Here is an 18,216-nt window from a genome sequence, read left to right as displayed (position 1 = left end):
AGAGCCACTGCTGGGCTCTACATGACGTGTGAAGCCACAGAGGTGGGCGAGGCCCTTGGGCTGGGAGCGTGAGAGAAGAGATCGGGACGAGAAACAGAGCTGCTGGCAGGCCAAGATTGCTGGGTCCTGGAGAACCCATGAAGGAGACAGGGCGATACAGGCCAGTAAAGTTAGAGGCAACTCAGCAGGCAGGATAAGGACTCAGAGAAGGAATTTCAAGAGGACCAAGGGTGGGCAGAGAGCTGCTTCAGTGGTTAAAAGCACCGCCTGCTCTTCAGAGGGCCAGCACTGAATTGTGGCTAGCAGCAACTCCAGTTCCGGGTATTCTACTGCCCTCCTCTGGCCTCTGCGGGTACTGCATGCACATGGTGCATATACACACATGCAGGCAACACTTATACACATAAGCTAAAATAATAATAACAAAAAGAAGACAAAGGGGGGGGGCAGTGCTTTAAATGACGTTGGGAGATAACCAAGGTAAGAACAGAAAGTTACTCTTGAGAGCAGTGGTTTTCAACAATCCTAATGCTGCAACAATTCCTCACGTGGTGATCACCAGCCATAAAACTATTTTCGGTTGTGAGCCTAGCCTTTAACGGCTGAGTCATCTCTCCAGCCCAGCCATAAAACTATTTTCGTTGCTACTTTATAACTGTAATTTTGCCACCGTTAGGAATCACAATGTAAATACTTGCATTTTTCCATTGGTCTTAGGAGACCTGGGAGAAAGGTCCATTGGAGTCCCCAAAGGTGGTGACCCACAGGTTGAGAACCACTTCCGTAGAGTCAGGGGAGTGGTGAAGAGGGCGCCGTGAGCTGTGGCTGACTCACCTGGATCAGGAAGCAGGGAGCCCAGGGCAGGAGGCAGCCATGGTGACCACACAGCTGCAGAGGACAGTTTACCTGGAGGACTGAGTGTTGGCATATACGTGGTGTGACCCTAGTGTGTTCCAGGCTCTTCACACTGGACACTCAGTTCCTGTGGTGTTCCCTGTTTGTTAACTGTCTACCCTCACCCCCTATCTCAAACAGAACCAGGAATTACCAGGTCCAGGCTTGTCTGAACGGAGCTGAGTCATGCATGCATGGAGGGTGCCTTAGCCCCAGCTGGGTGGTCTCTTTGTGTCACCTGACTCCCTGGCCCAGATGCCTCCTGGGAGTTTGGAGTTGGCCGGGGGAGGCTATAAATATCTTCCTCTTTCAGGAAGCTAGGTTTTCCTTATTCTTTCTCCCCCCCACTCTGCTTCCCTTCATTCTCTGTCCCTCCCTCCCTCCTCCCGGTTCCCTTCCCTCTCCTTTCCTCTCTCTGGGGGACGCTCAGAAGCTGCTGGTGGAACCTAGGGCTTCCTAACACATGTTAGAGAAGCACCCAACCCCTGAGCTCTGTCCTCTGCCCAAGGAGCGAACCCTTCCCACACAGGCCCTTAGTCCCCGAGTCTGGCTTCCTCCAGCCTGGCTGGGAAGTAGAGACGCTGGTTTGGAGCCACACAGCAGAAGGGAAACGAGTCCCATTCTCTCTAGTCCCACATGCATCTACCCGTCTCCTGATATTCTCCAACAATAAATTTCTCTCTTCCTTTCAACCCAGTTTGTGTTTCATCACCCGTGTCCAGGAGTCCCAATTAACCCCGTATTACTAACCCACCTTTCCATCAGAATGGAGCCGTTTGAGAGAGATGATGTCACCTGCCCACCTTTCAACGGCCGCTGGTGGGTTTTGGACGGAAGCCAGGTGTGCCGGCTACAACGTCCCAGGTCTCCCACACTACCCATCTCCGGAGTCCTCCTCCCAACACGCCGGGGACAGTGATTTCTTCCTCATCTGACCCCTGCCGCCGCTTGGATTCACATACATCTCCGAGCTCACGACAGCTCCAATTTCAAAAGTTGGCCTGTCACCTCTGTAAGTGTGCTTGAGTTTCCCAGACCTTTGTCCTGAATGGGCTCAGAAAATATGGTCCCCATTACCGCACCGGTGGCATTATGGCTCAAGTGTTCACTGTCTCGTTAGGGGAGAGTGAAGGCGGAAGGCTCTGGAACACAGGCACGGGAGGGGGGTGGTGAGTTGAGGGGCACAGGACCCAGCAAGTGGGAAATGGAACTTCAGGGGATGGAGAGGCAGCGAGGGGTGGAGGGAGTACAGGCTAGGAGAGAGCTAGAAGTCAAGAAGAAAGGATTCTGGACACGCAGGGCCTCAAGGCAAGGGAATCAGCACCCATCTTTCATTGCGTCAGATGGATTCTCCCGCATGGCCCCTTCCTGGCTTCTCACCATCCTCAGGTTCCAAGTTCCTCCCTTGGTTGGTCCCTGCCTCGTGGGCTTCTCTCCTACCCTCAAGACTCAGGTTTTGCAGCCCTGGGCTTCACTGGGCCTTGCTCTCCCTGTACCTCTTGATAGTGCCAGAGCCTTTCCTGCCTTCTGCCCATCAGCGCCCACAGCGTGGTTGGCCCCGCCCTCACTGCTCAGGTGGCTCCGCCTTAGCCTGGGTTCTCCCCAGGGTGGGTCCTGAGAGGAATGGTTGTTTTATTCAGCAGCGTGGTACTCAGAAGTGGGAATAAAGAAGGAGGAAGCAGGGAAGGAGGGAAAGCAGGCTACCACATGTGAGCCGACACACCCAGTCCCTACTGTGGGCTTTTTAGAAGATTTCTTGGCTGGGGCTTATGGGGTATAAATGCAGTCCTCGCCCCTGGGAGCTGAGATATGAACTTTATTATGAGCCAGAGGTCAGTCAGGGGTGACATAATGAGTGAGACTTTATCTAGAAAAAATCAAAATAAAAGAAAAAAGATTGTCTGGCTGCTATGTAAGGGACAGGCTTCAAGAGGAAGGAATGGGAAAACCAGTATGGTGGTTTGATTATCAATCTATCTACCTACATCTTTCTTTCTTTCTTTCTCTCTCTCTCTCTCTCTCTCTCTCTCTCTCTCTCTCTCTCTCTCTCTCTCTCTCTCTCTCTCTCTACCTATCATCTGTCTATCCACCCATCTTTTATCTATCTATCTATCTATCTATCTATCTATCTATCTATCTATCTACCTATCTACCTATATACCTATCTATCTATTTGTCTATCTGAGACAGGGTTTCCCTGTATAACCCTGGCTGTCCTGGAACTAGCTCTGTAGACCAGGATGACCCCAAACTCAGAGATCTGCCTGCTTCAGCCTCCGAGTTCTGGGATTAAAGGCATTTGCTGTCATAATCCCCATAAGATCATAGGGAGTGGTGCTATTAGGAGGTGCGGCTTTGTTGGAGTAGTTATGGCCTTTTGGAGGTCATTGTGGGAGTGACCTTTGAGGTCTCATTTATACCCGAGCAACACCCAGTGCTGCAGTTGACTTCCTGTTGCCTGCAAGATGTAGGACTCTCAGCTACTTCTTCAGCACCATGTCTGCCTGCAAGGCACAATGCTCCCTGCCATAGTGTCATAGACTTATCCTTCTGACACTGCCAGCCCCAACAAACTCTTTCTTCTGTAAGTTGCCATGGTCGTGTTGTCTTATCACAGCAGTAGCAAAGTAGCTGAGACCACCAGCTAGGGGTTCAGGGGACAGGTGATGGTAGGCAGGTTCCTCAGAGGCTAAAGGAGGTCATAAATTCAGGATGATTTGGGAGTAGAGTTAAACCCGATTGTGGGTTAGATACAGAGACTGAAGAAGATGTGAGCTTGGATAAACGGTGTGGACACGGGGTTGCACAGGGGTGACCTCCATGGACTGAGAGACCTGTCAAGTTGGCTGTCAATCCACAAATCCTGTTGTAGAGTAGGAGTCTAATCCATGTCTATTAAAGAAATGAATGGAAACAGCAGGAGAGAGAGAGAGACAGAGAGAGAAAGGGAGGCAGACAGAGACACAGAGAGACAGACAGAGAGACAGACACCAATGAACTGGGACTGTCAGAGGGCACCGGGGACCCAGGGTGCCTTTGCCCTTTAGTGATCTTTGCCCTCTGAGCTTGTCTATTTTGAAGTGGAGAACGCATGCGCAACCCTTGTTACTACATCCCTGGGACTGGTGCAGCATGGCCCTGAAAGACGGTTGCTCCTGCTCACATCTAGGAGCCGACAGGCGGTTGGCTATGTGCCCTTCCCATTGCTGGGGTGCCTTTGGGGGACAGCCCTTTCAACCTGGGTCTCTGAGGAGCGAGGATGAGCAGGCACCTGCCATTCTGAGTGGCCGGTGCATTGGGACCTGCCTGAGAGAAGCTTGTGTGTGACTGGACACAGGGGATGCTTGTGGCCTGGCTGGTGTATCTGAGCTAACACACAGGGAACACTGCATGCTTGGGGGTTTCACGGACCCCCTTAATCCTACTGGCTGCTGTCCCATCCTCTTATTGAGCCCTCTCCCTTCCGCCCTCAGCTACAGTCATCTCTTCCTTCCCTCTCTGGATATGAGGTTCCCCCGGCCTGGATGGAGAGTTATAGGTCCACCCTAGGGTCTGTGTAGGCCCTGTAAGTCCTGCAGAGTCCCTGGTTCTCGCTCTTAGTCTTTCTCTCTCGGTCTCTGTGTGAGTCCCTCCAGCCCTAAGCAATGTAGCTGGTCTCTGCCTCTTCTTCCACACTGTGTCCTCTGGTGGCCTTTCGGAGACTATGCTCCTAGCCTTGACGTTGCACTTGGCTGTGTGACTTGCAATTGCACTTTGGCAAACACAGGACCACACAGCTTGGCTCTCTCTCCTGAGCTCCTGGGGTCTCATTTTAGAGGAGCATTCAAGTGGAATCTAGACTAAAGAGGATGTACCGATGCACAGGGCAGCCTTGAACCCAGATGGGACCAAAATCTGACAACTTTTACCCAGAAGTAATGCCCCCGAGCCCATGAGCAAGAAGAAAGAAAATCCTGTTATCTTAAGCCGCCAAGTTTTGGGGTGGTTTGTTACACAGCAGCATTGCTACTATAGCTAACAAATACACCAACACTGAAGGCATTGACTGAGATTTTCCATTTTTGGACAGGCATGGGACTTCAGCGTTGGGCCATTGTTAGCCTGAGGATATCATCAAAAGTCTTTCTCAGCCTGTTGGTCCTGTGGCTTTGTGTGCTGGAGAGTGTTGTGCTTAACTCTGCTTTGTTGGAGCTGAGACTCAGCCTCCCAGGGGACAGGATCGATAGAGGACTAACATTGTAAGCTTCATGAAGACCAATTTTGTACCTCCCACTTAAATGTTTTATGTACCAGTCAGAGTCCAATCAAGAACACATAAACTATTCTAAGTGCTGAAAATGGGGATTTTAAAAAATAAGAATTGTGTCGTAGGGTGATGGAAGAAGAGAGTCAGTTATGGGATGGAAAGATGAGATTTGCAGAGTCAGGAGTGTAGAAGCCAGCCAAAGAAACACTCTGAGCAGAGCCAAAGAAACACCCTTTGGCCCTGGAATCAGAGCCAGTGAAAGAAATACACCCTGGCCCTAAACTAGAGCCAAAAGACTAAAAAGGACCAGTGAAGGAAACATACTTTGGCCCTGAAACCAGAGCCAAATATGACCCTGAACCTGTGCAGAAAACTAACCAATCCCTGAGCATGTGATCTAGCCAATCTAAGCTCAAGGATTGAAATCTGACCAATCCCCACCCTGGAAAACTCCCTGGACAAGCTCCATCCCTAAGAAGCCCTATATAAATCCTGTGTCTGTTCAGTTTGTGGCTGTCTGGCTGTCTTCTTCTACACTGGCAGAGGCAGCCGCTCTCCTGGATTCTTCCCTCCCAATAAATCTCTTGAATGAGGTTTGGGTGAGACCTTCCTTTGCCAGATCACCAGAGTGGAGTAGAAAAGTAACAACTTTTCACCAGAGCAGAGCTGAGAGGAGCTGAGCAGGTCTGTAACACTCTCACAGGGGAAACTTTCCCCTAGCAAAGAGGAGTTGCTACACTCCAGGACCTGTTACAATCCAGGACCAGCTTGGTCAATACAGTGAGTTTCAGGACAGACAGGGCTATACTGTGAAACCCGTCTTAAACACAAACAAAAATATTAAAATTATGTCTATCTGCCTGTCATCTCTCTGTCTCTGTCTCTCTTTCCTATCTATCTTACACTTACCAACCCAGTGTGTGTGTGTGTGTGTGTGTGTGTGCGTGTCTGTCTGTCTGTCTGTGTGTGTGTCCTTCTGTGTTTATGTGGCGGTCAAAGGACAACTTTCAGGTGTCAGTTCTCTGCTTCCACCACGTGGATCTTAGGGATGGACTCAGGTCACCAGGCTTGGTGGCCAGCACCTTTACCCGCTGAGCCACCCTGAGAGCCCCCATGCACTCTCCACTCAGCCTCAGAACATTTATATAAACCGTACGGTTTCACTCGTGAGACAGAAGTGAACAGCCTCAAATTCGAACTCCCTGTCCCACCCTTTGAACTGTTTGTTCTTTGTTTGAGGCGGGCGTGGGGGGGGGTTGTCTCACTTCGTTGCCCAGGTTGGTCTAGAACTCCTAAACTCAGGCAATCTTCCTACCTCAGTCTGGTGAGTGGGGCCACGGGTATGAACTGCTGGGCCCAGCCGCTGTCTTTCAAGTTCCCCCTGCCGCCCGTTACTCTCTTCCTCCGTCTCTGGGTTCCAGGCAGTCACTGGCCTAGTGCATGTTTTTTGTTTTTTTGCCCCAGGCAGGACCTTGTGCAAGCTGGGCAGGCTGCGTCCCAGCTCTGCCAGCCTTTGAGACCTGCTGTAGTTCTCTTATTACTACAGCATTCCACCTGCCCTGTGTCCCAGATGACCGTACCGCACACGGAGACATGTTTTGTCTGGTCCGTTCCCCGCTCTTCTCTGAAAGACTGCGCTCGGGGTGACACTCAACAAAAACTGCTGACTAGGGGGCTGGAGGGGTGGTGGCTTAGTGGTCAAGAGCACTGGCTGCTCTTACGGAGGACTCGGGTTCCAGGCCCAGCACCCACACATGGCGGCTTCACAACTGTCTGTAACTCCAGTTTCAGGGGATCCAATGCCCTCTTCTGGTCTCCACAGGTACTGCATACATATGGGGCCGTACATACTTACAGGGCTATATCGTGAAACCACCCACACACGTAAAAATAAACAGATCTTTAAAAGAAACGAACGTCGAACCAAACCTTAAGTGGGCGTGGGAGGATGGGGTGGAGATGGCTCAGCCGTTTAGAGTGTCTTAGCCACAGTTGTGAGGACTAGAGTTTGGACCCCAGCACCCACAGAACAAGCTGAGTGTCCCTGCAAATACTTGTAACCCCAACTCAAGTGGTGTAGGCAGACACAGGAGGATTGCTGGGACTTGCTGGATACTAGTCTAGCGGTCAGATGCGAGCCCCAGGCCTAAGAGAGAGAGACCCCACCCTAAAGGAATAGGCTGAGAGTAAGAGAGGAGGCTGCAGCTCTCTGCACAGGCGCACAAGTGCACCCCCCTCGTCCCCGGCCCCGTCCCCCTCTCCATATGCACACAGATGAACAGAGGGTGGGGGGGAGCTTGCCAGGTGGTCCAGAGTCGCTCTTGTGCACCCCCTCGTCCCCGCCCCCGTGCTCCCCCCATGGTGGATACATATGCACACGGATGAACAGAGGGTGGGAGGGGAGCTTGCCAGGAGGTCCAGAGACGCTCAGCCGGACTCCCAGGGCAAAGAACAGGGGGGCTTTCTGTGGATGGCAGCGGCCCTGTATGCACACGGAAAGATCTGGAGGAGGCTTTTCGGGGGTGTTGGCGACACAGGCCCCTTGTTGCAGCACACAGGCTGGCTTGAGGTGGGGGGAGTGGCAAGGAGCTAAAAAAAGCCCAAGTCGCATTGTCTCCGGCTCTCTGATTACCAGGTACTTAGCCTGCAGTCGCACAGCCTGCGGTGATGAGCTGTAATTGCAGGCGGTTCCCAGGGTTATTTTTTCCCCTAGCAGATAAAGTGATACCTGTAATTTCCCCAAAGATGCACTCCAGGTCAGCACCCCGAGGCCCCAGCCTGGCTGCCTTTCTTCCCATCAAAAGGAGTTTTCTCCCTCTCTCTTGGAGAGAGAGGTAGGCTGGCTGAGGGCGATCGGATCCGTGTCCTGGCTTAGGTTCTACCGACAGTTTGGTGGCAAGTTCTGGACCTCAGTTTATCCTCCTGGGAAGTGGTTGCTTGCGGGGGGGGGCGGGGGCAGGGTGTGAGTTAGGAGGCACAGACTCTCTGTGGAACTTTCAGGAGCTGTGGCCTGACCCAGGATTGGGAGATCAGGAGGCCTGGGAATCAGTCCCAGCTGCACGGAGTCTGGGGGGATCTAGTGGGAGGAGGCTGTCTCATTCCATGGGCAGAAAAGAGAGGAAAAGGTCACCTTTCTCCATCGCCTCCTTAGCACCTGGAGATGAGTCAATCCCAGAATCCTCTCTGCCTCAGGGAGCCTCCTGCTGTCCCCATTTGCTAGCTTAGGGCAAGATGGCAGGGGTGTGGACGCATGGGAATATGTCTACAGAGAAATGGGGAAAGGAGGGGGGAGGGACACTGAGTTAATCACTTATCAGGAGCCCATCTTGGGGTAGCTAACCTGGCCCCATGATACCAGCATTGTCCCACTCCTGAGGGCAGAGCCCTCCTGAAGCCACCCCCTCTTGACAGTTCCTACTCTCAACACTGTTAGACACAAACTTTTCAGGACCCTCCGAGGTCGTGACCCCTCTGGCTCCCCAGGTTGCAGCCCTAATTGTGCCTTCCATGTGGACCTCAGTATGGGCTTCACCCATGCACAGTCCTGGTTTTGGAAGCTCCTGCTCAGCGGGTTTTTGTGACCTGTGCTGGGGGCCAGAAGGGCCGTGTCCAGTATTGTCCCAGGGGGAAGACAAAGTTCAAGCTGTTCAGCTCCGGACAGCAGATTTTCCAAGCAATTTTGCAGCCCAGGCTGTCCACCCTGGAAGTGGGGGACAGCCTACATCAGCTCTGGCCTCAGAAAGTTCTGTAGGCCGAGGTGAGTGGGGTAGCCTGGTTACTTCAGTCCTGGAAACCATCACTGTGGGGTGGTCTCTGCCCCAGCCTGTCTCTGAAGAAGAACACATCTGAAATGCCGTCTTGCTCAGAACCTAAGCAGTGACACTGGCCACTGGTAGGTTTTCTGGGTTTGTCACATGGGCAAACAGAACATAAAAAGGCCTTAGATACTACCCTGCCTCAGACCTACATCTGAAAAGAGAAGACATATATCCCGCTGGAAAAAGCCCTTTCTCGGAGATCTGCAGAAGGACGGACCTTCTAGCCGGCTGACTGGTACTGGAGCCACGGCCACACCGGCAGTGACAAGATTCTCTCTAGGTGTCCCCTGTGTTCACACGGGTATTGTCATCTTGCACGCACCTCTGTTTCTGCCCCAGTGGGTACCCTAGAAGGTACTCGTTCAGTTCTGAGGTTGTGCAGCTGGGAAGCGTAGGGGTGAGGCGTCCCAGGGTGTTGAGTGACTTCCCCTCTCCTCCTCCTGCCAGGGCACAATTCCGGGTGTGCTTTGTTCTATTCCTAGGCAGTTCTGGAGGAGAAGAGCCCTTGTTGCTCACAGTGGTGGCGCCGACAGCACGCTGAGTGTGGACTGTCTTCCACGCTCATCTCTCTCTCCTGTTCTTTGATCCCCTACTCTCCGGGGTCACCTGCCCAGCTGCAGATCTAGGTCCAGACGACTTCACCAAGGTGTTCTCAGCTCAGCCTTTCCTTCCCAGATTACCCAGTCTGAGAGACACACATTTCAGAGGGTCCCCAAAGACACCACATACATGAAGAGGAACCAAGGTTTTGATGGCCCAGGCTGTGTCCCACTCCTAGTTAGGATGCTCCCAGGGCACGAGGTGGGGGCAGGGGATGAAAAGTTCACAGGGTGACCTGGCCTATTGCTTCTGTTTTGCACAGAAGGAGGCAGAGAGGCGTCATTGGTGACCTGAGTCTCAGTGGCCTCCGGGAGTGGCCTACAACCTGGCCACCGTGAACTTGGGTGAGGTAGCACTGTAGACCAGTGGTTCTCAACCTTCCTGACACTGCAAACCTCATGGTGTGGTGACACCCCTCCCCCCAGCCATGCAACTATTTCTGTTGCTATTTTGTAACTGTCATTTTGCCAGTTATGAATCATAATGTAAACATTTTTGGAGATTTGCCAAAGGGGTCATGACCCACAGCTTGAGAACCACTGCTGTGGCACTCGGGCCTGGAAGAGCCTGGGCCGTGCTGAAGTCTGTCTGTGTAGGCTTGCTTTTGTGTCACTCTCCTGGCTCCAGACCCCTGGTTGCCCTCACTCTCTTCCCTCTTCTGGCTGCCACTTGCTTGGTGTGGTTTTTGTCCCAGCCCACTTCGTTGCCTGCTGAATTACTTTGTGGATAAGGAAGAACCAAGTCCAGGCAACTTAAAACTGCAGAAATGGATGATCTCATGGTTCGGGGCACCAGAGTCTTGGTTAGCAGGGAGGGCAGGGCTATGCCTACCACGCTGCTATTTTTGTCAACTGGTCTTTCCAACAACCACTGGCCTTAACGTACAGATGAATCACTCCATCTCTGCTTTCATTATTACACACCATCTTCTCCCCGTCTGTATGCGCAGATTTCACTCCTTATGTAAGGACAGCAGCCACATCACGTTATAGACCTAGTGAGCTCATTATAACTTCACTACATATGCGAAGACCCTACGAGACACAAATAAGGCCACATTCATAGGACTAGGGGTTGGGATTTCAACACCGCATCTTTTTTTGGAGGGTGTGTGTGTGTGTCATAATTCAACCTATTACATCCAGTGTGCTCATTCTGTGTTGGCATTTGGGTCCAGTTCTCCCAGCCCGTTGACCCTTTTCCGCTTGGACTAGGTGCTGATGGTAGAGTTGGTGCAGGGTGGACAGGCGGAGTCCAAGGGAGGACTGCACGTTGTGTGGAATGTGCAGGGCAGTAACATGGAGTGAAGGGTGTGAGAGGAGGGGTTTGATGCCTTGTTTTTTGGATTTACATCTGAGCAGCCAGATGTATGTGTGTGTGCTTGTGGAGATTGACCGTGGGTGTCATTCCTCGGGAGCTATCCTGTTTATCTGTTGTTTTGAGACAGGGTCTCTCACTGGCTTGAAACCCACCAAACAGTTAAGGCTGGCTGCCTAGTGAACCCCAGGGATCTGCCTGTTTCTGCCTCCCCAGTGTGAGGATTGCAAGCATGTGCCCCACAGGAACGCATCGTCAATGAGGACTCCATCCTAGTTACTGGAGAATATGTGTCAGCACCTAGGCTTTCCTTGGTGGCATGGAAAACGGAGACACCACCTGAGAAGGTAGGACAGGCTCCAGAGAGCAGAGGTAGTCAGGGACTGTGTGGCCTCAGGGCCTGGGAACCCTGCGACAATCCATGGAAGCTCCCCTCCTTGCCTCTTAACTGGGAGGCTTCCCGGTCCCATCAAATTTAGATTAAGTATATAATCTGAAGGGATGCCTGCTGCTCTTCTGAGCTTCAGGGTATGCCATCTCCACTCTGGGCAAGCAGGAGCCCTATCTGTCACCCCCTAGTTCCTGCTGCTTGCCTTCCTTCGTGGATGGTGGTTCTGGCCTGGGAGACTATGGGGGAATAGTGCTGAAGGTCAAGCCTTGGGCTTTTCACATACAGACTCTCTCCTTTTTGACGTGTATGCGTACATGTACGTGGATGCACGTGAGTGTTTGTGTATGTGTATGCAGAGATCAGAGGCTGAAACTGGGCGTCTGCTTTTGGGGCTTCTCCACTTCATCTTTTGAGATGAGGTCTCTGAAGTCAGAGTTCACTGATTGGCTAGAATGGCTGGGGGTCCTCCTGCCTCTGTCTCTCCAGTGCTGGAGTTACAGGAGCAGGCCGTTACACCTGAGGTCCTAGTTTGTCCTAGCTACTCTTGCTGTGATAAAAATACCATACCAAACAAGTTGGGGAGGAAAGGGCAGGGACTCAAACAGGATCCTGGAGGCAGGAGCTGACACAGAGGACATGGAGGAGTGCTGCTTACTGGCTTGCTTCTCGTGGCTTGCTTAGCCTGTTTTCTTATAGAACCCAGGACCACCATCCCAGGAATGGCACCACCCACAATGGGCTGGACCCTCCCCCATTCATCACTAAATTAAAAAAATGTTCTTCTGGCTTGTGTCAGGTTGACATAAAATTAGCCAGTGCAGCCAGCTTAATTAAATTTTTGCTTTATTTTTGTTGTATGAGTGTTTTGCCGGCATGTATGTAAGTGGTGGCACACGCCTTTAATCCCAGCACTCAGGAGGCAGAGGCAAGCTGATCTCTGTGAGTTCGAGGCCAGGCTGGACCAACAGCCTCCAAAACAATACAGAGAAACCCTGTCTCATAAAACAAAAACAAAACAAAACAAAAACAAACAAAAAAAGATGGCGTTGGATGCCTAGGAATTGGAGTTGTAGTTATGAGTCGTCACGTGGGTGTTGCGAATGGAAACCGGGTCCTCTGGAGGAGCAGCCCAGTCCTCTTTACCCGCTGAGTCATCCTTCCAGACCCACACCTGGCTTTCACGTGGGTCATGGGGCATCAAATTACTGGCTGAGCCGTCTCTCCAGCCTGTTGGGCTTCCCCGGCATTTTGAGTTCGGACTAATAATCTCCAATGCACTCCAGGAATGAAGGCTCTAGTGTGGATCTGAGAACTTTTTGGGTGAGAAGAAACCAGGCCAGCCTCAGAGAGTCTGGCTCAGTTCCTGGGTATCTCTGGACCCTTCCCTGCCCCAGAATCCAAATAGAAACCAGTTTCCATGGCAAGGTGAGGCGTGCGTGGGTGCTGGGGTGTGTGGGGGAATAATGCTTCATTAGGAGGCACTAATGAAATGGAGATCTTCCAAGGCAAATGTTAATTGCAACCTGCAAGCGCGGATGTTTCTGGGACAGAAAGGCTTCAGGTGGGGAAGGTCAACCTGCCACGGTGGGAGGAAGCAGGTGGGACTGTCCTGTCCTGTCTGCCCGCCGTACCCCGCAGCATCAGGGATCCTGAGGGCCTCTGAGAGTGTGTGAGTCACAGAACATCTTGTCAACCGAGCGCCGGACTCGCCAGCAGCAGCTCTCTTCTTGGTTCCAGAATGGGCCTTACTCTGCGCAGGCTGGGGGACACAGCACGGGTTTGGGGGCATTCTGCATCTGGGCCAAGATTCCCAGGGAACCAATGAGGTGAGGCAACCTCACTTATCTTTCTACAGACCCAAGTGATGCCTTCAGTCAAGAAGCATTTGTCATCTACTGTGTTCTGGGAATACCCATCTAGTTCCTGCCATGGGTAGGTGGCAGTGAAAAATGAGGGTCAGCAGGCACTGTCCCCGTGGGGCTCACAGTCTAATGGGGAGGCGGTCAGAACAAGAATCATGGTAACTTGATGGTTTGAAAGAAAATGGCCCCCAAAGGGGGCGGCACTAGCAGGAGGTGTGACCTTGTTGGAGCAGGTGCGGTCTTGTTGGAGGAAGTGGGTGACCGCGGAGGCGGGCTTTGAGGTCTCAGTATATGCTCAAGCCACATCCAACGAGACAGACCACTTCCTGTTGCTGTCAAGTCAAGTTGTAAGACTCTCAGCTCCTTCTCCGGCACCGTGTCTGCTCTGCACGCCTCCATGCCCCACCATGATGACAATGGGACCAAACCTCTGAAAATGTGAGCCACCCAATGAAGGGTTTTCCTTTATAAGAGTTGCTGTGGCCATGGTGTCCCTTCACAGCAACAGAAACCCTCACTAAGATGCCTGGTAAGCTGTGGTATGGTGCTGGTTAGTTTTAAATGTCAACTTGCCACAACTTAGGACCAGCTCAGAAGAGAGCCTCGACTGAGGGACTGCCTGGGTCAGGTTGGTCTGTGGGTGTGTCTATGTGATCGTCTTGATTGTTGACTGATGTGGGAGGACCCAATCCAGGGTGGGTGTTGCCATTCCTTGGTTTTGGTCCTTAGTAGTATATGAGAGGAGAAAGCTGTCTGGGCATGGAAAGGCAAGCTCACGGGCAGCATGGATATGTCTGTTTCTCTCTGCTCTTGACTGTAGGTGTGAGGTGATTAGCTGTTCAGTTCCTTCCTTGAATTCCCCGAAATGACAGACCGTAACCTGCATCTGTAAGCTGGACAAACTGTTTTCTGGCTTATGTTGCTTTTGGTCAAGGTATTTGTTGGCAGCAATAAAGACTGAGATTCGGCAGGTGTCTTGGAGGGAATCAGAACCTAAGATTAGTCAGGAGTGAGCAAGCAGTTGGCTGTGAGGTTAGCACGGCTGGGATAATTTACAGGATTCAGGGGAAAGCTGAGGACAGAACCCAAGTACAGGGTTGAAGTTGACGATGGTCAGAGTGCTTCTCGGTGACGGCAGAGACAGAGGTGGGGGCGGCATGGCGTCTATGGTGGAGAAAGGGGCTTTGATGAGGCGGGGTAGGATGGCTACGGTGTGTTCAACCCATCATGCTGTTCCCCCAGGAGACCTCCAGGCTCTGAATCTGCCTGGCATCCTGGTGGCTTCCATTCTTTAGCCCATGTATATCAGTTTCCTAGAGACAGAAGGTGACTTGGAGTGTCACCTATTGCTGACAGTGGATTTTGCCAGCCAGGGAGTAGTGGGGCTTCTCAACCAAGGTCTTTTCAAACATAGAGCCTTCCTGGGTAGACAAAGCCCATATTTGGGCACGACATTTTCTGCACACCCACTGTCTGATCTGTTGATGGAGACTTCTTGTTATCTGGGCCCACAAAGGGACTTGTCACTGACATCTGAGCTGATGGTTCTGGTTTTCCCATCTTTCCTCCCCCTTCAGCATGGGTCAGGGACCCCTTCCCATTCAGGATGCCCGTGGCACACAGCTTGTGCTGGGCTGTGTAGATGAGCCCTGGGCCTGGTAGGCACTGACTCCAGGCCTTTCTTGGGAACTAACCCAAGAATGGCCCTCTTTGTGGCCATTCTTACGAACCAGAAAAGAAGTGGCCCTCTCTGGCCAGAATGCACACGGAGATCTATGGGGTTTAATAAGGACATCCAAGACAGCGTTATTGTGGTTTTCTGGTGACATTCGCTCTTTGGGGAGGTAAATTTCCTCCCTTTTAATCCACTGTTTCTTAAGCAGGTGACCCGCTCCGTGTTATTACAAGCAGGTTATTGTGGCCATAAATCCTTCTGCTTCTGCTTCTTCCATTTACATTAAATATAGTCTCGGTTATGGCGCCTAAATTAGCTTTCATAGGAGGAAATCTCAGTATAATTTAAAGGGGGCGAGGAATATGAGCAGGGAGGGGGAGGGGAAAATGAGATCAGAACGACGGTTGTGGACCCCAAATAAGGACTGAGCTGAGATCAGACTTTCCAAGGTGCTCAGAGCCCTCAAGATGAAGGTGTTCCGAAGCCCTGCTTCTGAAATCACTATGCAACATCTGTATTGCTCGCTCACTGGGTCAAAAAGATGGAGACACTCATTGCATGATTTCAGCTGTAGAGCATTCTAGAAAGAAACACAGCTAGGGAGATAGGATTGGCCAGTGGTTGCCAGGGACTCACTGGAGAACAGGGGTAGGGATGGATAGATGGAAACGGGGACATTTTTGGAACTTTAGAAGTACTTTGTGTGACACGGGCATGATGGAACCTTGATGTCGGTGGTGGTGGGGCTTCAGTGTCAGCCCATCTGTTTTAGGGTTTTATGTAACATGCAGCTGGGGTTTAAACAGTAAGGAAGACTATGAAGTGGGCAGGAAGGGCTTTTGAGAACTCTGTGCTGGTTTTTTTTGTGTGTTTTTTTTTTTGGCTGGAGAGACAGCTCAGTGGTTAAAAGCATGTGTGGCTCTTGCAGAGGACCTGAGTTTGGTATCCAGCACCCACGATGGGTGACTCACAACTGCCCCTAACTCCAGCTCCAGGGGATCTAATGCCCTCTTCTGGCCACCAAAGGGCACTGAACCACTCATTTGCATATACCTCTATATACATATACACATATGTATAATTACAAATAAAATCGTCTTAAAAATAATAAAAGTGAAAAGCACGGGGAGAGCACGTGAGCTCATGAGAGTCTCCTGAAGCTGTGTTGTGCCCCTGAATCATTTACCCACAGCACTCAGCGGACTGAGCCAGGAGGCGGGCCAGCGCTTGACATGCGGTTTGCACCCTCAGCTTCCTTCTCCTCTTGTCTCCCCTCTGTATCCAAGGGGCTGAGCTGCAGGAAAGAGACAAAACAAGCAGGGCTTGGGGGTGCTCGCCTTTAATCCCAGCACTCACTCTGTGAGTTCAAGGCCAGCCTGGTCTACATAGTGAGTTCCAGGACAGCCAGGCTTACATGGTGAGACCTCCGTCTCAAAAAAACTAAAGATGAAAAAAAAAAGATTCAAGGAATATTTTGAATGTTTGATGTGTGTCTCGTTGAAGTTTCTATTTGTGTTTTTCTGATGACTCAGAATGGGAAAATCTAGGCCCATTTGCTATTTTAGTGTCTCTAAAAACAGTGAAAGAGAGAGACAGAGATAGAAACAGAGACAGAGGGAATAACCCCCTCAATTTCCACCTTGTTTGAAGCAGGTTTTCCTTCTTTCTTTTCTTTTTTGGCTTTTTGAGACAGGGTTTCTCTGCATAGCTTTGTAAACTAGGCTGGCCTCGAACTCACGGAGATCAATCAGCCTGCCTCTGCCTCCCGAGTGCTGGGATTAAAGGCGTGCGCCACCACCGCAGGGCTGAGGCAGGGTTTCTTATTGCTGCAGATTTCCCCCCTCCCCTCCCTTCCATTTCTAGCTGGTTCACTGCGATTGCAGTTGTGTCACTGTGTCTGGCTTTTATGTGAGTTTTGGGGGTCTGAACTCGGGTTGTCAGGTTTCTGTGGCAAGCGCTTTTATGCCCGGAGCCATCTCCGGGCTCCGTCTTTTTTCTCCCTTAATCGCTTGTGCGCATGTGTGTGTCTGCGCCTGAGGCATGGTGTGTGTGGGAGACCGAAGGGCAACCTCCATCGTCGTCCTCACTACCCACCTCCTTGGAGACAGGGCCTCTTGTTTATTGACACATAGGCCAGGGTAGCTGGCCGGCAAGCTTCCAGGGGTTCTCCTGACTCTTCCTCCCCTACGGCAGGAGCCTGGGTATTATGAGTGTGCATCGCGTCTTCCAGCTTTGAGATGGGTTCCGGGGCTCCCACGTGGCCAGTGCTTTACCCACCGAGCTCTCTCCAGCCCTGTGTTATACTGGGTTGCATGAGGGCTTTGTGTTTCCTTCCCTGGAGTGTGTGTTCCCCTCTTTTTATCTATTATTTATTGTGTTATTCTTTTATCAATTGTATTGTCCTCTGTGTGTGTGTGTGTGTGAATTGTCTTTGGTAGATACATGTGTTACAAATATTGTCTCTCAGCCTGTATTTCCCTTTTCATTTTCTTAATGGAACCCTCCAGTGAGATTTTTCAATTTTATTGAAATTAATTTATCATTACAAAAATGATACCAGGCTGGAGAGATGGTTCAGTAGTTAAAAGTACTTCCTTCTCTTCTAGAGGACTTGATTTCAGTTCCCAACACCCAGGACAGGAGTGGGGGGGGTCATGACTTTATATGCGTGGCACACATTCTCAAATACATGCACATAAATAAAAATAAAACTTCAAAAATTAAAAAAACCCTCTGAACCTCAATCGCTAATGAATATATGTGTGTATCCATATGTCTGTCTGTCTATCTATCTATCTATCTATCTATCTACCTATCTATCCATCCATCCAGGTATGGTGGAGCACACCTGGAACACCCTGGAGAGCTGAGGCAGGAGGATTGCTAAGGCTAAAGACATAGCAAGTGCCAGGTCAATCAGAGGTATTGTAGCAACCCTGTCTCAAAAAACAACCAAATTAAAAAAAAAAAACGTGATTTCCTATGTTTTGAGAAGACTACAGTTTAATGCTTTAATACTAAGCTCTGTGATTTTTTCTTAAAGTAACTTGTGTATGGTATGACATAGGGGTTAAGGCATATCTCTTCTAAATGGATATTCCATTTTTCTAGTAACGCTTGTTGGAAACATTTTTCCATTGATTTGTCTTGGTACCTTGAAAAAAAGCAGCTGACTTTTCTTGGGGGAAATGTGAGCGAATGTCTATTCTCCTCAGCCAGGTCACCGAAGACAGACCAAATAAGGATATCGCCCGCCAGCGTCAAGTTTGGTGAGCCAAGGTGTTTTATTGGGGTTACTTACAGGAATATGGGTGATGGGTTACTTACAGTCATAGAAATGGCTCAAAGAAAGCTACATCACCAAAGGCCATCCCACCACAAGTGACAGCTCACGAAAGCTGGAAGCCGGGAGC

This window comes from Mesocricetus auratus, unplaced genomic scaffold (assembly GCF_017639785.1).
Source record: "Mesocricetus auratus isolate SY011 unplaced genomic scaffold, BCM_Maur_2.0 Super-Scaffold_100007, whole genome shotgun sequence".
Lineage (NCBI taxonomy): Eukaryota > Metazoa > Chordata > Mammalia > Rodentia > Cricetidae > Mesocricetus > Mesocricetus auratus.
This window is presented reverse-complemented; position numbering follows the sequence as displayed.